The following is a 26,117-nucleotide window of genomic DNA, read 5'->3' as shown; positions in this document are numbered from 1 at the left end:
GTATACAATCATTGAATTCTACCGGTGCTAACATATTTGGAGAAACGTGGTGGTTAACAAGGAAGCTCGAGAACAAGTTAAGAACCGCACAAAGAGCGATGGAACGAAAATTGTTAGGCCTAACGTTAAGAGACAGGAAGAGAGTGGTGTGGATCAGAGAGCAAACGGGGATAGCCGATATTCTAGTTGACATTAAGCGGAAGAAATGGAGCTGGGCAGGCCATGTAATGCGTAGGATGGATAACCGGTGGACCATTACAGTTACAGAATGGATCCAAGAAAAGGGAAGCGCAGTCGAGGACGGCAGAAAACTAGGTGGGGGGATAGAGTTATGAAATTTGCAGGCGAAAATTGGAATCAGGTAGCGCAAGACTGGGCGTAATTAGAGATCGCAGGGAGCGGCCTTCGTCCTGCAGTGGACATAAATATAGGCTGATGATGATGATGATGACCTTCGTCCTGCTGGGGACATAAATATCTTTATGATGATCATGGTGATGATTAACCCGAGGCGACTTTATTTTTCCTGTATTTTTAGAAGGTTCGCGTTCCGAGATATTTGTTGCGTTCTTTGCGGCTAAATGCGGCAATTTCACATTTGTTTCACACACTGCTATGTTTGTGAAATACGTCACATAAAACACACGTTTCTTTTAAACAAGATAAATACTTTCAACCTAATTATAAGCTTTGAAGAAACGGTGGTTATGACATCACCTCCAGATGAGAAACCAACCAAAATGAAAGCGCGTCATTGGTGACAACCCTGGCATGCCTTGGAGTTAAGGGGCTTTATTTGTGCATGGGGGGTTCGAATAGTGACGCTGAAAAGGTCCTTGCTCTCTTCCTCAGCCGGCATTGCACCAGATATGTTCAGAATATGTGTACAAATGAAAGAACACCGAAGACATCGCCTTGATTAACAATGAGTTTGAGCTATCGGATGGTTATAATAGAATTCTACAGGTGGTTTTTCTGCCGCTCCCTATCCAGTTACGAATATCTAGCCCGCCACAATATTACACTCTTAGTTGGGAAATAAGTGTTAATTCCGTCAAAAGACTTTGGATGTAGCAGATCAAATGGATTTGTACAAGGTTTCCCTAAACTTTAGTGGAAGACTTGCCCTTACTTTCACAAGACTGGGTAAATGAGGCGCATGCAAACGGGGCAGAAAACAGAGAAGTTTTTAAAACAGAGCTACGATCAGTAACCCGGAGAACATGCACTTCCGAGTTACGTGACTTCACTCGCAAAGTGCATCGCGACGCAAAGCTTATAGGCGTGACATGCTGTGTAGGTAATCCCTAGTCAGCAATAAAGGTTAAATGCTGTAATATGCTTTGCACTCTAAGCAGAATGGACTGAATGCGCATCTGATGAAAAAGTGGTTGGTCAAGATTCTAGAAATCTTTCTAGATTTCATAGCTCGAGAATGTGAACATACTATTTTTGGGATATCGTCCTCATTCGCTGAGTAGGGCAAACGTTTTTGACGTAGTATAGAGTGATGCCTCACTCCGCGCATGATTTATTTGTTGTAATTTTAACTGATTTGCTATTCAACCGAATTATGGTCGATCACAATACGTGATGTACTCAACGTTTGATGAAGGCCAGAAAAAACACTAGCTTCCCTGTGAAAACAAAGCAGACGAGTTTCAAAGGACAACGACAAGCGTCACAGACTGCGAAAGAACAGGGACACATAATATTCTTAATTTCTAGGTTCGTCGAACAGCGTGCGCCGCATCTCGACGCGTGAAGCAACACTCGTCTGACACAAAGTCTGACAGGACACGCGTCACCGTATTAGGTCGCAAAAAAGCGAAGAGCTTTGCTCTTTCGCGGTAACAGCCTATACAGAGGAGTCTAGATTAATCCAGTAAGCACCCTTGCAAGCATGGATGTAAAGCGCATGCCTCAAACACGTAGCATCGGTTTTTTATTTATATTTACATTACTCAAGCGCTGATCCCTCGGAGAGTCGACTGGGGAAGCCGGGAAATCGCAGAGCTTCTAGAATTTTCTGCAGAGTTTTGAAGCTTCCTGATTGCGAGCGCGCTGCTCGAGCTGAGAGCAGAAAACACCCTGGCTAATGAGTTTTTCCTCCTGTCACACAGAGTAACTGACAGGGAAGTAAAGAAGCGCATTTACGCATGCAAGTTCTTTGTTTTGCCTTAAACAGCATGGCTCCGGGCACGTAAACAATAAGTATCATGAAAATGCAGAGAAGACAAAGCAAGGAAGGGTGTTCGAGTAACGGAGATCCAGTGGTGCACTTGTCCATTGACACAATTGTGCTAAAGCCGCCTGAAGGCGATTAGTTCCTGTAATTAACACCAAGCAAAAGCCGTTCCCGTCGCGTTCTTTTCAACTACACCTCCGGAAGATTCTGGAGCGGGCGATCAATTTATTTGCGTGGAAGGACAGGCATGGCCCAGAGTTTAAACGCACCAGATGAGATTAAATGCTCTCGAGACGTTCTAGCTTATCTCGCCATTTTTAATTAACCACTCCAACGCTGTGCTTCAGTCCCTAGTTTAGGTTATTGCCTCAGCTGCTAGCCTTCGCAAGTGCTAGCTTCTAGATTATAGTAATGAATCTATTACACATCACATGATCAACAAGATCTGTTCGCGCAGATGGGCGTTGTGATGAACTTCAACGCTTTTAAAGTACCATACTCACCATGAAATAACACGCCTGATAATGTCTTTGAATAAAAAAAGAGAAAACTCGTGACGTTCGGTTAATCATGCTGCTTGCAGCATTAGCACTTCGTCTTCAATAATGTATGAATGCGCAGTCAGATTACAAAATATTCAAGCGAATTAAAGCAGCACTGCAACGCAGTCGTATAGCAGTCCGTGTAGAGTTTGCTAAAAAAATCAATATTTAGTTTTTCTTTAGATTTCATATTTTGTACTCACAATCAGCTAAGTGTTCGGGCAGGTACACGCGCATTTTGTTTGAGAATTTCTATATTCATAAAGAGACAGAAAATATTATTCAATTGGAGAGCCTTACATTGTCATTTCTTTCTATCTCTGACATCTTATGAAGCAGACATTCCTGTTTTCAAAACGAAAATTTAGTGGGTTTGTCATTTTGTGCTCGAGCAGGCGAAATGCATAAGGAACATTGATTGCTTCAAGCTGAATCACCGCGAATCCGACACTTTTGGGCGAATGACTAATAATTCATGTGATGACATTCTTAGTCTTCGCAAATGAATCGAAAATTAGAGCCCTTTCGAAAACACACCGATCAGAATATGCAGAAGCTCACTGCATTGACGTCGGGGAAACAGAAGTACCACGAACTTTCAGGCAAATCGGCTCGTTCGAGAAATATGAGACACGCTTAGTCAACTTAGGGAGACCATTCACTGCCATCTGGAAGATATAATATGGATAGGTAAAATACCTACAGCCGGCATGCCTGTAGTTTTTTGTTGCCCTGCACAAGATTACCTATTTCAATTTCACCAGCGAAGCACTCGTGTCTTCAGAGTCGCCTGCAGACAGAGAGCGGGAAGTAAGAGAAACAGTGGCGAGGTTGGTGGTCCGACTTTAAGCAGTTACGTTTTGCTTCCTTTTATAGCACGACACACTCCATCTTTTGAAGATCGAACAAGAGATACGAAGAAGAGAAATTACAGTTTCCTCGGTGCGCACTGAGAAACTGAATACATTTTTGAGTGAAGGAGGCTGTACTTCAACAATATTTGTCATATACTGGGTGTTTTTTTTTTCAGGTAATACACTTTTTTATAAAGTGTCTCTAAGCGCCGCGAACATGGCATTTTTTCGGGCGAGTTACTAGGCGAGGTGGACATACCTTGTCGGTAATAATGTGAGCTTCAGGAGACTGATTAATAAAAAAAAATGAAATACCTTTTCTATCGTGCCTTAGGGGCAGTTGTTTAAAGGGCGATATTGAAGGCAGTCACATTTTAATGCACTCTCATTTTTTGAAGATCTAAAAAGTGCACCTAATTCGCGACATTTATCTTCTTTATGGGGTTTTATGTGCCAAAACCAGTGCTGATTATGAGGCACGCCGTAGTGGAGAGCCCCGAAATAATTTTGACCACCTGGGGCCAGGAAAGGTGGCCCCGTTATCATATAAAAGTTCCTACTTTTTCGGAAAAGTACCGCCATCCTTTGATCAACGCCACTTCTCTCTTTGCTGTATCTCCGATTGGATGATGATAGCGCGCGCTTCCCCCTCTTTATATTTTTTTTTTCTGCCTCAGCGCCATGCCTGCGCAGCCGCCGTCACCGGCGGTGGAGGCGGCGCGCTCTCAGCCTGGAAGCTTCAACGGGGGCTTTTGAGGGGCGCCACCGTCGACTTGCTTTCGCAAGCAAAAAGTAAAGAAAAAAAAAACAAACAAGGGTTTTAGGAGAGGAGACGGCGGAGGAGAGAGCAGATGACGGTACTTATCCTATATAGGGACTTAATGTCATATCAGACCAAAACGCCCCATGACGACAAGCGCGAGGACGTTGGAAACTGAATGTCTCGACCAGTCGCGGCAGCTACTGATACGCTTTGCCTGGCAAGCATGTGCGGCTGTGTGTCGGGTCAGGATTTGCCGCGGAATGGTATCAGTGAAAATTGGGCCCACACTTCTTTACGGGGCGCCTTGCCTTCTGACGCCCAGCGGGACGCACTGAGTCTGGATATTGACTGGATTTGGCCTTCTATTTCGATGATGAATGTCTCAAATTACGTGCGATGTTTTGGATTTCTAAAAAACGCGTATCCCATAAACTGTGACGCCCTAGAAGTTTTCTATACAAGCAACTGCCCTCAAATGTTAATTAGGAATGTTTTGTTAATTAGTTCTTTCAGAGTAACTTATGGAGAAGCAAAGTGCTTCCGCCTCACCGTAGAGCTCGTATGCGCAGATGACAGATCTCTCGCGTTCAAAGCCTTTAATAAAAACATCTCTATTGTCTAAAAAAGAAAACACCGAGTATGTTCTTCGACTGCCCTTTAATTTCCCTGTGTATTACACCCTGCCAATGTTAAAAAACAAGGGTATTTGCAGCATCCGCTGTCGTACTTCCTCTCCTTTTTGTGAGCCCCTTCTTTCCTATTGCCGGGGATCTGCCGTTCCGCTGCTAAGCACGAGGTCCCAGGTTCGATTCGCCAGAGCGACGGCCGCATTTAGATGGGGGCGAAATAAAAAAAAAAACCCTTCTGTACTTAGATTTGCGTGCACCTGAAAGCCGCCTCAGCTCAGTTTGTTTTCATTAGAGGTATGCATGAAAACTTTGAACGTTACCTAGGAACTTACAGAGCTGTGTTCAATGCACGGAGGAACAACAGGAGAAGAGATAGGCAAGGAAGACAAAAATGTCACTAAACTTAACCTGCCATGGAGATAGCTCGCAGGTGTCTGCACAGATGGAGCCCTAGCTTTAATTGGGAAGAAAAGCGGTGTCGTCGCGTTGCTCGAGGCATGTAGTGGCATGGAACTTAAGGAGTACCACTGTGTGCTGCACCAAAAAAGGCTCTGTGCTGTGGCGATGAAGTTTGAGCATGTAATAAGATTGCGACTTTAGTCGTCAATCTCGTACGTTTTCACGGGTTGAAGCAGAACAGATTTCAAGAACACTTGCAGGAAGTAGAAAGCTACCATGAAGTCCATAGGTTAAGCCGTGAGAACGCTCTTTTCTGTGTCTGTAAAATTTTCCCCAATTATATTTAATGTTCTAAGCGTCCACAAAAATGTTTGGAATGGATTCGTGGCGCTCAAAGACGATATCGCTATAGTTTCCAAGCGACGAAGAGAAAAGCACTCCGAAGCTCAAAGACAAGTGCTTATTGAACCTAGCATTGCTCACAGATATAAACGGTCATCGTAATACGCTCAACACAACCCCGCAGGGAAAGAATCATCTCATTACGGACATGGTTAGCGCCATATTGGCTTTCCAAGAGAAACTGCGCTTGTTCACGTCGCAGCTCGCATGTGGTAACGTAGTGCACTTTCTTGTTTGCCAGAAGCTCTTTACTGCATGCCAAAAAGAGATCTCAGTAAGCGCAACATGTCGAAACTTTTTTGGCAGAGTCCCAAGAGCGGTTCAACCCATTTGAAAACGAAAAATTAGTGCTACCACCTGTTTCGCAAACCGTTTATGGTGACGCCGAAAGACTGCGACTCCACATTGCAGCAAGAACTCATCGCTCTGCACAGTTCAGCGGAGATAGAAGCCCTGCACCGGGAGCTGCCCCTCCTTCAGTTTTATAAGAGACTTGAAAAAAAAAAATACGGAAACATACTTAACAATGGCTTGCAACTAGCGTCTCTCTCCCAAAGTACGTACGTGTGTGAGCCGACGTTCTCTTTGTTCACTCTTAACAAAAGCCGCCTTCAGTCTTTGATGACTGATACAGCATACAAGACGTGCTGACGACGGTAAAGAGTGCGATGACGCCAAACATTCAAGGCCTTTCCACAAGAAAAAGCTGTAATGTTTCCAATTAAAGTGTGACCCATGTGGCTCCCAGTGAAGTTAGTTTTGGCTCGGGCTGTTATTCAGTTGCGCAGCCCTGCTTCAGATGAACAAGAATGACTTGAAGCGCGCGTTGACGCACTGCCAAGTCCTTCCCAGTAGCTTATCGATAGGATAGAAATCACTCTCGAGGAAGATTTGCTAATGAACAATTCTAAAATTGAACTCGTTAATTCGGGGAAATCGCTAGGTGTATTTTTTGACCATACTATGACCTGGCATAGCCATATAGATTTTCTTGCTAGTAAGCTTTCACAAATCACTGGAATTTTTTATTCCTTGAACTATCTTCCCTACTCTATTAAATGCATGATATATAATTCACTTTTTCTCAGCCATTTAAATTATTGTTGTCTTGTCTGGGCTACCACTTCGGAAACAAATATCAACAGGTTGTACATACTGCAAAAGAAGGCTCTTCGCGCTATTTGTAATAAACCATATGATTTCCCTTCAGCTTACTTATTTCATAAACTTAAGACACCGAAAGTACAGGCCCTTTTAAAGTATCGTCTAGTGCTTGCGTATAAAAATGAACAGAAAAGAAACATAAACCACATTACTTTTATGGCTAACTTGAAGCTACACGAAACCCCATACAGTACAAGAAAGCCAGAGTACTGGCACGTATCATTCCAGTATTATCGATAGATTAATGAAACAGATACATATTAGTGCAGGTTATCACTGCAATAACATATAGGGCTTATGTGCACTGAGCACCCAACCACTGGCCTAGTAGATTCACAGAAGGGTATCTGCCCTTTAAAGGAAACCGCAGTCGTGGGCGGCAAAGGATTCAAAGGGAGCGTGCACGTTAGAAATTTGACAAACGTGGAAAGGTGTAAGCTGAGGATTGATAGAAATGTTGCCCAAGAGATAACAAATATAAAAATGAGCATAGCAATATTAGTGAATTACCATAAAATTAATAAAAGTCACTTTTACCGTTAGAGAAGGCCTAATAAGCAGGAGAAAACGCTAAAACGCAAGAGTGGAAACGCCACCTTGATGTTCCCACGCCAGCTCACCATGAAGTCATAATTTTTGACGTCTGATTGTTCCTAGCTATCTTTCTTTATCAAGAAAGATATACTACGTTTTATTTTCAGGCAGCCAAAGCTGCAACTTCGTAAGTTTTCAACAACATTTCCTGCGCGTCGAAGGCCTATGAGACATACAAAAAAAAACGCTCTGAAATCAGTGATGCTAGACTGGCATACATGCGCTGGGGTTTCGTCGTGAAATTCAGGAAGTGTAAGCTTGTCCTTCATTTGCTGTTCCACGAATCCACCTTTTAGTGTGATGTTACCGTATATATAGTTTTGAAAGAGTGCTGGTTTGATAAGATAGTTTGAAAGAATCAGAGTAAAATTATCTAGCGTTCATTTTACAGAGAAGCTGTTAATGACTCAGTCTTCGATGGTCGTGTTCGCGTGTAGAAAAAAAATCTCATTGGCTGTATGCTGTATGTGCGAGTTAAAGCGCGAGAGAGACGCGCGCTGTCACGGGGAGCGCACGCACGGTGGAGAGCAAACGCGACTTATTCCGTCGCGCGAAAGGCCGGGGGAGGGGGGGACGGGAGGCAGGGAGGGCAGGCGACGTTTAGCTGCGGCACCAAATGCGTATCTTGCGACCGGGCGCAAAGGGAACTGGCGACTCAATCACCCACGCGAAACGAGGAAAGCGGGAAGGCTGCGCGGGATGGAGGGAGTGCGGTTTTTGCTCTGCGAGCAATTAACTGCGTACTTGTACTTAGCGTGGCGACGCGCGGTCGCACGCATCGTATCTTGAAAGCGATCTGCAACATGGCTCATACTTTGTATGCGCTGTGCATTCGCCGCTCAGTTTCCATTGAAGCGATAGACCGCATGAACCTTCGCTCGCTGCTGCTGGCGCGCTTGCTCACGGCAGCGTTTTGACAGTGGTTGTGTGCGGTCATCGAGTGTGATCTATTCATTCATGTTTGCGTGTGTGCGCTGACACCACCCTTGTTAATTCAGTTTGTAAGCGAATGTGTCCAAGTTTACACTGCCGATAAAACTACTATCCTTTCTTCGTATAGCTCGCTACTAATTTGCTATCGCAATTGATGCTTCGCAACACGCAGAACTGTTCAACGGCGGCGGCGTTTCGCCCGCGTTCGCACCGAACGCTCGCGGTCTTGGTGACCTGTTTATGAAGAACGTGCTAACCTTTGCCGTACACCATATGGCGGTGTACCGTAGCGACCACAAGACCATGGTCCCTGTGGTCACTAAATAAATGAAAACCACCGGATCATATATATTTGTCATTATTTAATAGTTAAAATAACCAATTACACCATCACATCTGAATAGTCATAATTGGAAATACGTAATTCCCACCATAGTACAGCTTCGCTGGTCTGCCATCTCCACCCCAGTGGAAGGGCTGATAGTTTTTTAGGGGCGAAGCTCCTTAGGGTGTGGGTCGTTCCCTCCTCTGTAGTAGTAGTAGTAGTATGTAGCCACCTGGAGTTTTATGAAGTGTTCACTAGATGGCGTTCCGGTTCCACTTCCGGTTCCGGTTCCACTTTGCGCGCGTTCGGTGCGAACGCGGGCAAAACGCCGACGGCGTCGGCAACAGTTCTGCGCGTTGCTGGTGCGGCTGCATGTCCAAGTTTATACAGCTGATAAAACTACCTTGAGTCTCTCGTTCCCGACGCGCGCTCTCTTTATCTCTCGTCCGTAGCTGTGGTTTACCCGAATGATCCCCCGGTGCTTCGCCCACTCATCATGATTCACTTCGTGGATATGCTGTGATTTTTTTTTTACAATATCGCTAGGTCAGGAACAGCGATAGTTTCTATTTGTAGAGGAGTAATTTGAGAGAGAAAAAAACGTTTGCTAGCACCATTTCTTTTCATGTGTGACACAATTTGAATCATACATTTACATCTAGGCGGGCCAGAACGCAAACGAAAAAAGATCAGCGAAGCTGTGCTATGATGGAAATTATGTACTTCGAATTATGACTATTAAGATGTGATGGTGTAATTGGTTATCTGAAGTATTAAAGAATGAGAAATATATATTATCTGGTGGTTTTCATACATTAATTGTGGCTGACAGTATTTAGTCTCTCTTTAACAACACTCAGAGAGACCTGTCTCCAATGGTAAATATAAGTATTACTGACGGCGTTGATCGTGGTACAGAGATACAAGAAATTACGGCAGAATGTTTACGGTAATGCAATTAGCATTGCAGCAATATGGTGACACACCGTATTGCCACCACCGAAACGTGCCATGTATAAGGCGTGGTTCCTCTCTCGCACTTCGCACTGAACAGGCTACGCGATCTAGTGGCGCCACTGCGAAGTTTGCGCTTGCTGCCCGCTTGAATATATGATCAGAAAAGATACTCTCGATACATATGTCATGGATTCTATTTCACCCGGAACCTGAGAAATCTGTTTTTGTTTTTTTGTGATCCAAGAGGGACGCATACCCAGTGGCAACTACAGATTGACCCAAGTTGGCGAAAAATGGTTAGAGACACTTATATATACATAGATAGATAGATAGTCTAACTCAGAAAAGTTGCAGCAAGTATTAGAAGTGCACAGAAATATTTGGCGTCTAGCGAGGCTTTGGCAGACGTGTCCCTTTTCAGGAGATTGATTTTGATATTGTCCCTGCACGTGAATAGGGTCCAATCTCTGTAGTCGTCTGTGTCGATTATCCGGACTGTCCCAGTGCTTTTCTGTCGATTTTCAGATGACACTGGAGAGGAAGCAGTTGGCGTCCGCTCTTGAAAAGGGAATTGCAAGCAGTGACTCTGGTTCTTCGAGCGCTTTCTTCGCTTCGGTATCGGCCAGTACGTTGCCTTGTATACCACAGTGACTGGGAATCCACTGAAGTGTGATGTGGTGGCCCTTTTCTTGCGCTAAAGTGTAGAGCTCGGCAGTTTGAAGAGCCATCACTCGGTAAGCGCTTTCTTTCAACACCACTCTAAGTAGTTGCAGAGCCGATTTTGCGTCACTGAAGATTGTCCATACTTGAGAAAGCTTTCGCGAAATATATTGAACGGCCTCTCTGATTGCCGCTAGTTCCGTAGATGTTGTAGTCCTCTTGTTGCACAGACGAAACCGTCGAATGACTTGATGCGCAGGCACAACAAAAACCGCACCAGACGCATACGACGAGACCAATCCGTCTATAGACACATTCACCAAGGAGTCATATTCTTTCGACATATATTCAAGTGTTAAATGTCTGGGGCCAACGGTTGGCGTTCGCGATTTTTTAGAAATTCCGGGAATAGGTAGACGTACCCGTATTTTGGACATTACCCATGGGGGCTTTCATGGAAGCTCAGCAGGAGCAAAGTATAATGATATGGCAGATTTAATAGCTCTTGAAAAAGCGGAGTCCGGCCGTATGTCGGGAAGTGTCGATAAAGGGTGGTATCCATGACGGCACAGCAGTCGCAGGAATATTCGAAGAGGCTTCGCATCGTAGATAGACAGGTAAAGGGGTGACGTGAGCCTCCTCAATTGTTCCGTAGGTTAAGGTGCAACGTTGAACACCGAGACATGTTTTCAGCATCTGTGCCTGGGCACTTTCCAGCGTACGCAAACATGACCGGCTCATACTGAAATTTTGGCTACCAACGAAAATTAATGCAGCTGTGGCAGTCTTCTGCACAGACTAAGGCTGGGGATAGAGTTTACGCGCGAATACGTGCACCTCATGCGACGCACCGGGTCTCCAGACTGAGTTGTGCAATGTGAATGAGACCATAGGTCATGTGCTTTGTGACTGCCCTATGTACGAGGAAGAGCATCAAAAATTGGACAATGACTTTACGCCTCTCGACAGTCCACCGTTGTCGGAGGACGTTATTTTAGGCCCTTGGCCAGACGCTCAATCGAGTTTCAAGGCCATCCAGGCGTTACAGAACTTTTTAAAAAGTACGGGCCTGGACTGTAGGCTTTGAGCCTGCCAAATTGCTTGCCACATGTTTTACATCCTCCTTCTCTCGTCATCGTCACCCATCATGCGCCTCTTTCTTCCCTCTTTCTTTCCCTTCCCCCAACGCCGAGTAGCTGGCTAGAGGAATTTACCTCAGGCCGACCTCTCTGCATTTCGTATCATTAAACTTCTCTCTCTACACGCGAATAAAAGCCAGGTATTTGTACTGATGTTGTCATGCGTCGTTTTGGTTCCCAACAGTGTTACTGAGTTCCTGCCCCAAGCCGCCGGGGTGGCTCAGTCAGCTAAGGCATTGCGCTGCTGAGCGCGAGATCGTGGGATCGCATCCCGGCCGCGGCGGCCGCATTTCGATGGAGGCGAAATGCAAAAACGCCCGTGAGCTTGCGTTTTAGTGCGCGTTAAAGAACCCCAGGTGGTCAAAATTAATCCGGGGCCCTCCACTACGCCGTGCCTCATAATCAGAACTGGTTTTGGCATGTAAAAACCCAGAAAGACGAAGAGTTCCTGCCCTAGAGGAGTCATATTTGTGGCCGAAAAATACAAGCGTACTTTACAGGAAGTGAACAAGAAAAAATATATTTTGAAGACAGACAGCAGGCTTTCATTTCGCCTTCTTTAGTTCAAAGCAAATGTTTCTCGGGCTTTTTTTTTGTTTGTTTTGAGAACGCTTTGCTGTACTATCGATCCTTCGGTGGAGCTGAAACAAACAGTAGAAACTTGACACAAATGGAAATTAAAATTTTCACTTTTCAGTGGCATTGCACAATCTTCGTGCTACTCATGAGAAAAGGTTTACGCGATAGAGAGAGAAAAGATAAAGCGAAAAACAAAGAATAAAAACAAAGCGGAGGGGGTTAACAGGCGCAAGTCCGGTTTCCTACCCTGCGCTCGCTCATATGAGGTGCGCAGGGTTTCTTAGCAATATATACTGTTATCTGTAAGGTGACGTTATAAGGAAATCGCACCGGCAGATCCCTGCATCAAGTGCTTCAAAATCTCGATCGGCTGCCTTAAGTCGATTTCACGTTGGCAGGGAAGTGGCATGAACAAAATGTTATTTTGCATGGTCCGCATGGCCTTTTCAAAAAGATCGCCTAAGTTTTTTTCATCGTTTTTTGATAGTGCCGTTTTAGAGACCACAGTTCAAGGCATCGCAGAGAGAAAGCTGCCAAAATGTGCCCAAACTGCGGTTAAATACGTGACCACAGAGGCGTTTTGAGTGACGACAGTTTGAAAGCGCTTCAAGTGTGTAGCGAATGCGGGAAAAGCGAAAAAAAACTTCATTTATGAAAAAAAGAGACAAATAAAAAAAACATTTATATATACGAGTGGACGGCGCCGTCTCGAGAAAAACGTTTCTCGCCAAAAAGGCTATAATTGTTGTGGAAAAAGAAAACCGAGAACCTGATTTCCGTCCATTAGTGGAAACGATGGGCGTCGTGCGACCTTAAGAAATGAACGATCGCAAGCACCGAAACGTTCCAGACGAAGACATTAAAAGAAAAAGAATAGCGCAGGGGCGCGAGGAGCATGCCGGACGGCTTCGAAATGGACTGAGACCTGTCTCCGGAGTGCCATCAATGAAGTATGCGATCCACTTCTAACGAGCGCCACCATTAAGGTGCGAGCAACAACGAAAGGCTGTGACTCCCAGTTTCAGTGTAAGTTTTCTTGTCAATCAGACCTCCCTATAGTCAGGCCGGAGACACAACGCCGCTCCTTGAAGGTTTTTTGTGACCGGGTGAACAGAAAGGAATAAAGTAGCGTGAAATCTTTGACTCCATTTCCCTTTAAGCTTAAGGAAACGTTTGCAGTTATTGTTGCTTGTGCTCCGCTGAAACTTGTGTAGGCGCGCCGAGAATTCAGTTGCTCCCGTCACGTCGAGGATACTAAACGGCCCTGCGCAAGATGCTTCGCGTCTGTATGAAAGTATTGAATACACCTGTCTGGTATCACAGTTCATCGTGCTGAAGTTCACGTCACTTGCACGTGAGGATGGGTGACCCCCTTTCTGTACTGATATAAAGAGATGAAAATGTTCGTGCGTTTGAATCCCGGCCGGTGAGGGCGGACGTATTTCGAAGGCACCAAATTGGGAGAACGCTAGGGTACTTAGAGTTTAATTTACGTTAAAGAACACCAGGTAGTCAAACTTATTCCGGAGTCCACTGTGGCCTGCCTCATAATCAGGTGGAGATTTTGGTACGTGAAACGTGAGAATATAATTTTAAACTTGCTTAAGATTTTATAGGGCTCGTGTTAGAACTATAGAATCAGTGACTGTAGGCGAGTAGTTAGATATCATCAAGCGTTATAGACACCCGCTGCGGTAGCTCAGTCGGCTAAGGCATTGCACTGCTGAGCACGAAATCGCGGGATCGAATCCCGGCCGCGGCGGCCGCATTTCGATGGAGGCGAAATGCAAAAACACCCGTGTGCGTGCGTTGTAGTGCACGTTAAAGAACCCCAGGTGGTCAAAATTCTTCCGGAGCCCTCCACTACGGTGTGCCTCATAATCAGAACTTGTTTTGGCACGTAAAACGCCAGAAAGAAGAAGAAGCGTTATACATTTTTTTCGTCAAGCTGTTATAATACACACGAGGATGTCCACACCGCTGACGTCTTGTCGCGAGCTGATGAATTACATTGGAGCATGCGAACATGGCGGTGGTCCTATGGTTAAGATGTTACGGTTCAGCGGACAGGCCGGGTGGCTTCGTTTACCGGCTGCCGCGTTGCGACTCCAATCAGGAAGGAGTTGCCACGCTTTTGGATCACATTGTATACCACGAACGGGTGAAAATAATTCCAGCAAGCTTCACTACGTTGTCTGTTATTGCCTGCACATTATTGCTTATGCGTGAACGTTGAATGCTATCAATTATGTTAGTGCGAGTTACCTGGAGCACGCATGATGATTTACACGTTTGAGTCAAGGTGGCCAGCCATATCATCAGCCACTGAATTGCATGCGTTTCTTATTGTCCACTGGGCACCGACAATACAGTATGTTTGACCAGAATTCAAAGGAGAGTGAGAAAATTTGTTATATGAAAAGCCGAGAGGTTGGCCTGGGCCAATATGCTCTGGCTTGCTGCTCGCACAGGGGAAATGTGAGAAAAAGAGTGATGTATGAAGATGATGTGGAAACGAACAAGCTACGCCTATACAGTACAATAAGCGCGTAACGCACAAATCCCTTTAAAGTTCCGTTTTGAGCGAACCTCTATTGTGTCCTGGCAGTCTACAACAGCACTTGTAGTTTATGGTGCGGTGTGGTCATAGCAAGCGTTCGGAATAGTAGCTTGTGATAACGTTTGCCTTGCTATCATAGCCAGTGTAGAAGTGAGCGGCCGCCGTTCCCTCAAGTAGGCAGACCAATCGCAAAAGACATGATGCAGATTCTCAGGCACGTGGTAGTACTCAAAGCGTTCCAATCACTCGGAATAGCCATATCACTGGTGTACCCATTCGGCGGTGCGGTCTCATAAAGAAGCTGACCATTTTTGCTTCACTTGAAGTGAAACCTAATAAACAACGAGAACAACGCTGTTTCATACTATCAAGTCAAGAAAGGCCAACGATTGTTTTTTTTTTTTTTTTAGTGATAGCTTGTTTTGGCTGTTTTACCTACTTTGCGGTTGGTATGTTTCGGCCTGTTTATGTGACCATTGGGGGTGACCTTGACATGTGCGACCCCCCCCCCCCCCCCCCATATATACATGTATACAGGGTGTCCCAACTATCACGAAGCACGATTTTAAAAAAAAGAGTGAACGGCGTTACGCAAAGCCAACCTAGTGCGTATTGTTTCCAGTGCAGTGGAATAGCCGCCAGTAATTTTTTCTCTACTGATATTTAATTAGCTAATTGTAATTAATAATCTAACTCGAGTAGTACTGTCCCAATTATCAAACTGTAAATGAGAAAGTTGTAGAGCAACGTGAAAAACTCCCGATTCAGCTTTCTGTTGCTCAATACGTGCTATATAAATGTGTTTTTCCGAGTGCGAAAGAAGCCCGCGAATACACGCAGAATTGCCGCACGACTGGCCGCTCGAGGCACTTTGCGTGTATTCGCGGGCTTCTTTCATGCTCGGAAAAACACTTTTATGTAGCACGTATTGAGCAACAGAAAGCTGAATCGGAAGTTTTTCATGTTGCTCTACAATTTTATCATTTACACTTTGATAATTAAGACAGTACTTCTCGAGTTAGGTAATTAATTACAAGTATAAATTAAATCTCAGTAACGAAAAAATACTGGCGGCTACTCCACTGTACTGGAAACAATACGCACTAGGTTTGCTTCGCGTAACGCCGTTCCTCTTTTTTTAAATCGTGCTGCGAGATAGCTTGGACACCCTGTATATGCAAGGAATGTAAATTTCTGATGGTCGTTTTCGTAACTGTTCCCCCAAGACAGAAACCACTAGGCCATGGGGGCACGCCAAAGGAAACAAAAAGAACCACTGGCTATCTCGGCCCTGTGAAAGTGGATGTCCCGCGGAGCTATTGAAAACCACCTCTACAACTGCAGAGGGGGGTACGCAATGCTTTATCGCTTTAGAGTAATGGTAGTAGTGCTATTTTAATGTAATGGTAGGAATGGGAGTGATGGTAATTTTGACACCACGCCGGCACCCATAGCGGGCTGCAACAACATTGCATTTGATTGCTATGCTTGTTATTTTATATACGAAAGGCTAGGAACATCACAACCCACGTCTCAAGCTGCATCGCGTCAGCTTGAGCAGCAGTAATATTTGCTGGGAATAGTTATCGGGAAGGCGCTACGTGCTTCGCATTCCTATCACGAGCTCCTTATGATCAATATTCGATTCGGATACTTGTTTTGAGCTTGTTCTTTATTGAAATTTATGCTGTTCTCATGTGGTTTGCGTGATTCCAAAGAATGTATGCACTGTTCGCTTCACTTTGGTGGTTGCTTGTAGCCTCTGCCTTACGAGGCTATGAGCCATTGCATTTTTTGCTTGTTTATGGGGTTATGAGTGCTTACGGAGGCATGAGTTATTAATGATGATAGTTTTCTGTCGATGGATGCGAAAATGTCCCCTGGATCCTAGCCATATACAGCTTCGATGTAAAGGTGGAATGAAACACTTAAACGAATTACTTTCGAACAAATTCGTGCTTTGAGACACTTTGCACGTTAGGCCCATCGCATAGCAACAATTTACGTATAAAAATTAGGGCAGAGGTACTCCATTAGGGAATTGTCAAAGTGCGTAGCATGTTTAGCAATCATTAATTGTGAAGCTTACACTTGTATTTCGTAACTGAAATAAATGTTGTAGTGCTTTTTTACCCCTCATAATTTTACCGCCAACACGCTCGCCGGATTTCTAACGCGTCTTCTTCAGAAACCTCTTGCTGTTGTTGCAACAGGAAGAATGTGTTTGGTTGGATGCGTTTTTCACGTGCACCGCGCAAGCTCTCGTTTGCATGGTAACCGCGCCTCGGTAAGGTCAAACTGAAACGCGCCGCGTCTCAACGCGCTCCCTTGCCCGCGTAAGATTCGTAAAGGCATTTTATGTCTCTTGTCGATGTATGCGTCCACGGCGTATTTGTTTCAATATCGGGCTTCTGTACTAGACGTCATGTGTTCGAATCCTGGCGTCGGACAATTTTAATGGTGTTTACTTATTGGTAAAACAGTACTTGGTTGAAGTTGATGATTTTTCGAAGCCGTTTGAAGGGCAAATAAGAACGATGTTTAGGCAAATATATGTACTTAACAATCGCGTCGTAAAATATCGCGTTGGAGGTTCGTGCGCCCGCAAGTAGGTGGCGGTAAGCGTATACAGGAATTCAAGCCTAGATGCCGCTAGGGTTTTCTGGGACACGAAACGGAAGTACGAACGGAACGGAGCAGATAATGACCCAGGGAACCTAGCCAAGGAATGCTATACGCATTAAAAAGCAAGGACGCGCACCTTCTAGCTGACGATGAAGATGGAAGTTACAGTTACTGGACTCATTCGCCGCGCGTCTCTCATCGTACTGTGGCGCGTTTGTAAAGCAGCGTCAGCCCGGCCTAGCGTTGAAACTTCGCCGGAAGAAACAAAAACATAAACGAAAGATCTCGTTGCAATAGCAATCAGATGACATCGCGCGGCTCAATTGTGTCACACACGCCGTTCGCATGGCCGGAACTGTTCCTTGCTTCGCTGCCAGCAGCATCGTCGTAGCTCTTTAAGCAAGCTGACTGCGATTTTACGCCAGCGCTGCCCCAGCGGCACGGTGGTTATCGGTAAACTGCCGCGATGGGCTGCAAGTGCTTTGTTGAAAACTGCAACAGTGGCTACGCAACATTGGCACGCATGCATGCATGCATCCTTGCAAGGATGTAGCCACGGAATGCAGAGTCGTAGGATAGGAGTGTTTTCGCACTAAAACAACGGAACAAGCGGACAAATCAAGAGCGAGTAAACGACTGAGTGAATTAACGGTATTATAAACAAGTGCACAGAAGTATGAATGAGCGCTGTGTACGGAAGCTGGAAGAAATGCAATCATTTAATGAACAAACCAGCCAGCGAACTAGCAAACAAACGATCAGGGCGTAGAACGGGCGAGCGAGTGAGCAGGCAAACTAACGCACGAAGAGAACGAGTCAACGGTCAAAAGAACAAAAGACATGAGCGAAGGTTACGGCTCCATTGTCAGTGCGCCAGCGCTTACTCGCGTAGCAGTTTCAAATAACCCGCCAAAATTAATTGCCTTCTACGCGTTCAGCTTAACGAACACGAAGCCGTTGCTTCACAGAACTGGGTTAGTAACGAAGCTGCACAGAAACAATGCGGCAAAAGTATCTTCTTCTTTTCATCACCAACAGTTTCCGGGAAAATGACCTTCACAAAGTGCGTAGTATTCCCCATGGAAAAGCATTGCCGCTCACTACGCCCCGGGCCACTGCGGGAACAGCTATCTCGTGGCACTTAGAGAAACTAGGAGACTTTAGGGGACCGGTGCGGACTGCTGCGTCCTCACCTATATATCATCCACTGTGATTGTGATCCATCATTTTTTTAAGGCTGAAACAATGTACCGCTTCCTCCGCAAGGTTGATATGATGGCTAAGGGACGCGTTCATCACTGAAATCTGCACATTCCTTGTCGCGTCTGTGGTCATACTGCCCAAGCTATCGCTTCTGAAGATATCAACCTGAGTACATTAAGTATAGTCAGATTCTCATGGCATTGAATACAGCGCGTCGTTGACCAATAAAAGCAATTTTTGATATTGAACTTCAAAACAAAAGTTACGAAAATTGCCATATATAATCACAGTTTTCCCTTCTATACGCACCAGTCGGAAACACTATAACGCGTCAGTATTTCAGCCGAACGTTGCTGCCCATGTTAATCTAAACACGCCAGGTTTTCATGCCTCGCAGTTATTTCGCGTACCGCCTACCCTCTTCTGCCTTTCCTTTCTATAAGAAACAAAACTTCTATAAGAACTCTAAAGAATGTTTCTTTCACCTAAAAGCCTTTCAGTCTTCCTCTGGACATTTCTTTGGCCTTTAGAACCACGGTAAACTCGGTAAGTGTAAACGGTTTGATTGTAAACGATCTCATTTAACGCGATGAATCACTGCCTTTCTCCATCGAAAATCGTGATTTGTGCCGCGTAGCAGGACACGTTTGATTTCTGATTTGAATGTTATCAACAAATCGCGAGAAGTACAGGTTTAAAGGTAGGAGATAAGCCTGAGGGGTATGAGGGTAGGCTTTGCTAATTTTTGTGCATGGCCTTCAAAGAAATGCTTGACAGGTGGAGATGAATAACAGAAGGGGTAGGACTGGGGTACGCAGCACTAGGGACCCAATATTAGAAACTGCCTCCCCGTAGAGAGGTGACGCGTGACAGCTTCGAAGTACTTATTGGAATGCACCATCGGAGGGTTAAATTATTTGACGGCCGTGATATGCTAGGAATGACTGGCAGGCAAAAAGCAAGATTAAAATTCGAAAACTTCGATGCGTAAAACGCGAAAACCTTGGAAAATAGGCAACCACCCTGAGAGAATAAAGGAAGGGAAAAAGAAAGTTGAAAACGATATTGCAACCTCGGTGTGGTGGCATCTACTGGACACTAATTTCTGGATCGCAACTACTTACCTCTAATGTTTTGCATCGAGCACATACATTCAAGGAGTTGTCTTTTTCTTTTTCTTATTAAACTTTCTTTTATCCAATATTTAGGCCATATTACCAGCACATTAGCATTCGCACGTGCTGACACTGGAAGAGTAGGAGCTTGAATTCTCACTAGTATATTCAGTACCAAAGTGTATCGTCCTTAGGTTCTCGTTGCACCGGCACTACTTATACCTTGTGGGAACACTGATGTGAATAGTGGATAGGAGCCAACGGTGGACAAAGAAGAGGACGGACGCGCGAGCAGTGGTGCGAGGAACGCGCTTGCCAGTAACTCCAAGACTCTACATCTACATCTACATCTACAGCGAGCTACGGCTGGGCGCCCTTGGGCGCGGCCGGCCGGGACTGGAGCTGTGGCAGTGGACCGCGGGACCGAGGCTTTTTCCCACATTGGCGCCCGTAACGTGGGGCCCCGGCTGCGTTCCGGGACGGATCATGGTCATGGGTAGGCTGGAGGTACATGTTCCATGGCTAGCCGCGACTCCAACCCGGCCATGACGCGTGACCATTTCCGCGGTGCCAGCTGCACCTCTGGCGTTCGGTGACGTGCGATTCCGCCGGTTCCTCATCCGTCGCCGTCATCAAGCCTGGCGTGCTGGGTCCTGGTGGTGGCGTGGTCTTCTACGCGCTGCTGCAGCCCCCAGCACCGCCGTTCGAGAAGGGCATCGCCAGCGCAGGTGACATCATGCGAGCGATCGCGCCAACACCATCTCAAGAGCAGCTCCGTCCCTCGGTGCGTGGTTCTCTGGTTCTCTGCTGCGGCGCGGTGTGGTCTCTGGTGGCAACGCATCGAGCGGGCGGCGGCTCCTTCCGGCGAGCATGCTGTGTGCACTCGTCAGAACGAGGTCGGAGAAGAAAACTAGACCAGGTGTGCGCCAGGGGATGGTGTAGGGCCTTTGGTTCCTGCAAGACCTCAACTCCGAAGCTGCTACCACCTGGTCCGCTCAATCATCGCGAGGAGTCCGTCATGGAAGCCAGTCAGGTTTAGGGCCTGCGGGTTTCTGGAACAACTCGGTGACTCGGCCTTGACAGCTCCGCCGATCCTCGTACTGTGCATAATCAGTCTCCAAGTTTCGCCCGCCGATAGGAGTGTCATGCCGTCGTTGCCAGCCACCGTGGGCCAGCGCCGTGAACGCCTTCACAGCGCAGCTGCGGGGAAAAGCGCTGGCTATGGAGAAAGGAATGACGCTGGTGAATGCTCGCACCCGTTGTGCCGACGACCAGCTACACCACCCACCACCGACTCGTCGCTTCTTCTCGTTTTGTGCCTTGTGGTGCGCTTGCTGTGACGACGTGGCGGAGTGAGCGAGTGATTTTGCAACGCGGAGAAGCGATATTTCTGTCTTTTTTTTGTTGTGTGTCTTTCGTGGTGATCGTGGCCGTGCTCAATGAGCGCGTAGCGTCGTCGCCCATGGCGACTCGGCATTTCTCATCGTCCGTGCCACCGGATTCGACCACCAGTGGGCCAGTGCCGTCAACGCCCTCGCAGAGAGAGGGGCAGTGTGGGAACGCTGACGTGTATAGTGGATAGGTACCAACTGTGGACAAAGAGGACGGACGCGCGAGCAGTGGTGCGAGGAATGCGCGAGCTACGGCTGGGCGCCCTTCGGCGCGGTCCGCCGGGACTGGAGCTGTGGCAGTGGACCGCGGGACCGAGGCGTTTTCCCAGAACTTTCTGCAAGGGTAGACGAGGCAAAATAGCTTCGCCATCTGGCGCGTACCATCATGCTGAGTCACTGCAATACTCCACTGAACTCTAACCATCGATTATATAGCCTGACGTATCATTACAACTGCACTTACCAACAAACCTTTCACGACGTAAGGCAACACTGCCGCACCGGTTGCGGCTAAGAGTAGCCCTAACTAACTTATAAAACTATCGCACTGGGACGGGTGACCCACCCTTGTTCGCTAAGTGCAGATGTGAAGAGACCATCGATTACCTCCTGTGCCACGGTTCCCCCTTGAATAAACAAGTGTGCCTTGAATACACTGCACGTTCGGCCATAAACAGAAGTAAAGGACTTGGGAGCCTGGCCTCCCAGCTCATCAGCCCTGAAAGCCAACCGAGCTCTTCTTCAGTACCTGAAAACGACATGCTTGAATGCGCTACTATAGATACGTGTCACCTCGGTTAGTGCATGTGAAAGTGTGATCAATACTCGTATCTTCTCGTTCTCTATTTCCGATACTCCCCCCTCCCCAACTGCAGAGTAGCAATCTAGACAAAACTCCCAGCCTTTCCTGCCTCCCTTCTCTCTCTCAAATGCAAGATCTCCGAACCACTGTTCTTGTTTGTCCAGATATTCGGCGTCCCCAACTTCTCCAATCAACTTTCCTTTCGCGAACTGTTAGCACTCGTATAAAAGAACGTGTTTGCTTTGATGAGCACTCTGCCCTGACGTTAGCCAACTATGGGATGAACAGTTGAGCATGTGGATAAAATGCTTCGGGAAAAATAAAAATAAAAGCAAGGTAAGTTACTGGTTGAGTGCAATATAAAAGAAAAAACAAGTAAAGAAAGAAAGGAGCTAACCAAATATGCAGCATCCATGTGTCGAAGCAAAATCAAACTATAGCAAAGGCAGTTTCAAAATTCTAACACAAGTGATCTATCATATTGCGGAGTATTCTCTTCCACGTTCACCGTCTTACCGCGTCTGCAAAAGTACATTCAGTGGGCGTGTTTTCGTGGGACCCAGCACCGGACATTTTGAATGCGCGATCAGCAACGGAGAACCAGGCCGCACCACGGGATACACATATGCGGTTTACAACCTGCATACAAAATTTGTTTTCGAGTGGGAATCGTGCGTCATGGTGAATGATTTATTCAGCGCAAATGTACTGCGTACTTTTTGTTCGGAGCATCGCCAAAGGGCGAGCGAGTGTGAGCATACGATTTCGGCTGTGAATTATGCGCGCTTTCAACAGGCTGTCATTGACTTGGCACGGCTGTTTGACGACCGAAAACATGATATTTTACGTCGAAATAAGGCTTTAAAAACACGCAGGAAACCAAAGTAACGTAAAGCGGACAGTGCATAAGCTCTCGCTGTTACAGCGAGGTACTTGCATTCGGGAAGAGGATCTTTCATGCGTTGGTGTACTTGAGTCATAGTATTTATTGTTTGGCTCCAACTAAAGCTGCAGAAAAAAAAGTCGGCGATCCACTGAATCATGCACTATATAGTGACAGAGTGTGCATGTTTGGGACTTTCATTTCAAGTCTATATATGTTGCACGTGCCTTCGATATGCTGATATATTTGGGTTGTTGATAGTATAGTGCCTTTTCTCGGAATGCAGTTAACAATGCATCACATCAAAGAAAACACGCATACGTTAAAAACAATACTTATGTAACCCCCGATTGCTTCTTGGGAGACTTGCTGTCGTGACTTTGGTGGTTATGCAGAGGCTGTTGGCGGATATATAATTTATTTATGTCTGCTACATCACTAAAGCATATGAAATACACAGTCAAGCTGATTTCTTAACGTAATCATTGAAATTGCCACTTGTTGGGTCATTTGGGACTCTTCTGTGTTCTCAGATAGATTCGTGGAATCTTTTCAGGGAGGTTAATGATGCAACCTCCACTGGAAAACTGATACTATTATTATTGTTAATATTGTTCGTCGAACAATATTGATCTTGCCAGGTCTCCTGGAGCACTATAGTTTATCACGGTGGAAGGCGGCTTATATTGTGCTTGGAACGCCGCATCCGGAAGTTTGCGTAGCCGCAACGGCGAGACTCAAACAGGCTGGTAAAGACACGGCTGGTTAATATTTAACATAAAAGATCAATGGTAAAATTTCAGTTGATGTCTTCTTAGCAGAAGAGATGGTTATGCGACGAGGCACAAAGCCATAGTTCGAATAAAAAACAATTACGGGTGAAAGACTTGTTCTGCTCTGGGAAATTGTGTATGAAAGTGATCTGTAATGACGGAATATTCCTTCCTTCTCAGCAAGGTGAATATTTCTTCCTGTAAAAGTTGCTTTTTATATAAGTGAATCCCTTCCATAGATACCGTTTCTTCGGTGAAATGAATTGAGCTTGCTTTACTGAAGCGAGAAAAAGAAAAAAAAAAACAGAAATTGTAGGCTGAATAACATCACAAGCACTTCCAAGGCTAGAGGACCGCAAGTTAGCTAGAGAGAAACACTGCTCGCTCTAAGAAAACTGATCCACTACACAATCAATTCGCTAACGCAACTTAAAGGAACAAAAATCGTAAACAAAATGCTGAAACAAATCTACCTGTAGGATTTAATGAAGTGAGATGACGTTCGACGAAGCAGTCGCTGGAGACGTTCGTGTTCCATCTGTTAGGACTAGTTCGTTCTTGTTCCTAAATCTTTCATAAATAAAACTCCCAAGAAAATGTCATCAAGACACGGGCAAGCACGGCGTGAAAAAAGAAAAGAAAAAAAAACATAGCCTAAATACAGGGATTGAAGCAAGATTCTAGAAAAATAAACAAGAACAGCATACAGGGCAGTGAAAAAGTATGTTCGTGCTTTGTGTTGTTGCATTCTATTTTTTTATGCTTTTACACGTCTCTACCAGGTGAAAAATGGTTCGCATGGAGCTTGAGCTCCCGAGCAGTACATCAATGTCAAACGTGCTGTTCCCCAAGCAAGAGAAGCTTAAGACCAGAATCTGAGCTTCTGAGTGCTCGAATGAGAAGTGAGAAGAGGTACCCATTATTCAGGTACAAAATTAAAAAGTCGAGAAGTTCGCGTAATGATCGGAGCAGCATAATGAAGATAAGCCGTCTGAAATATTCAAGAGCACAACGTAAAGAACAGGGTATCAATAAAATACCAGAAAGTTGCAGCAACAATTGCGAGCGACTGCTAAAAAGGTGCCAGCTTAACGTGAAATTACAGAAAAATGAAAAAAAGGAAAGTGAGAAAGCTGTGAAATCATTGCATGAAATTAAAGTTGCCTTCAACTTCACCGAAAGACATAGCTTTGTCTTAGCTGCAATGATACTGACACTACACTGATTTGTTTAGGCTGTGCGCAAAAATTAGCCTCTCAAAGGGCAGAATTTGGTTCACATAGTATGTAATATACGTTGTCGTGATCGAAACGCTATACAGGTGAATCAGAGGAGGCCAGAGAGAGATAAACATTTTTTAACAGAAGGTTGAGATGTTTATCTGGCCATACGCTGCAAACGCTAATCTAGATGACGAAGGTTACGTATTGAATAGCGCATTCATACATAGTACACGCACACAGAAAGTAATAACTTAAGTAGTTGGGCGATGCCTGTGTCTTTGTAAAAGGCTAAGAGTGCTTTCGTAGCACGGCAGAGCACTAAGGGCGGTGCGCCAAGATCGAAGTACAAGGTACAACTCTACAGAGCGGCCATATAAATGTAAAGTATATATTTGTTAGAGTGGGCCTTGAGATTGCGTTGAGAATGGCTGTATACTCATAAAACATTAATTCAGTTTACCACACACATTGCGTGCACTGTTTGATTAACGCATTATTTGCAGTTTGTCCAATTTGTTTGTGTTAGATGTTTAGGAAAATCGGTGCAATGAGGTACGATCAGTTGTAAGCTTTCTGACCAAAGGAAGTAAAAGCTCACGGAAAATGTGAAAGATACGAAAACCCGCTAACATACACGCACACACCCGCACTCACCCGCACACACATGCGCCCACGAGCACACACACTCGCACTCGTGCCCACACATGCACACACACACACATACACAACCGGTCTCGCTAATAGTCACTAGCTGAGAAACCGTGTTCTTCCGTGTTGAGCGTTGTAGGCACGAAACTCCCGACAAAGCCGAGGTCGTCTTTAAACGCCATTGTGTTTATGAAACTTTGCAATTAAGGCAGAATTGAATGTCGTCTGCAAGAAGAACGATTTCAGGAATATCACACTTGTATGAGGCAAAGAAAGGCATGGGGGACAAGCACGAAGGGCTGCGCAGGGGTTGGATGCACGTAGGAATAATAATGAAGCAAGACAGGCAGTACCTGCACCTAAATACAGTTCGACGATTTTTCCAGTGAGGAGAAAGGCCTGCTCTAAATCGCCAGTTGTTCCTAATAAATGACTAAACGGAAGAGATGTGATGACGTGGGTGCGCGTGCCGAGATGTTAAGGAGATAGCGTAGCGGTTAAAAAAATATATGGACGTGACGAGGAGGCGGACTCGAAATATGAAATTCCGAAAGCGGAATTTCTGAAACAGTGGAGTTTCCATTGGCGCTTCTCTATGTTCTACTGCGAAAAAGAATGTCTGCTGATAAGGGCTAGAAAACTGTGAGGCTCAGTGCACGTGTAACTTCAATTTGGCAAGTTACGCTCCTCGTGTTAAAGTACTAGAGAGGCGAACGAAGGATGTGCCGCATAAGCACAACTCGCTTTCTGAAAGTTTCTGGTGACG

This window comes from Dermacentor silvarum, chromosome 6, assembly GCF_013339745.2.
Source record: "Dermacentor silvarum isolate Dsil-2018 chromosome 6, BIME_Dsil_1.4, whole genome shotgun sequence".
Taxonomy (NCBI): Eukaryota; Metazoa; Arthropoda; class Arachnida; order Ixodida; family Ixodidae; genus Dermacentor; species Dermacentor silvarum.
Note: the sequence above shows the minus strand (reverse complement) of the source record.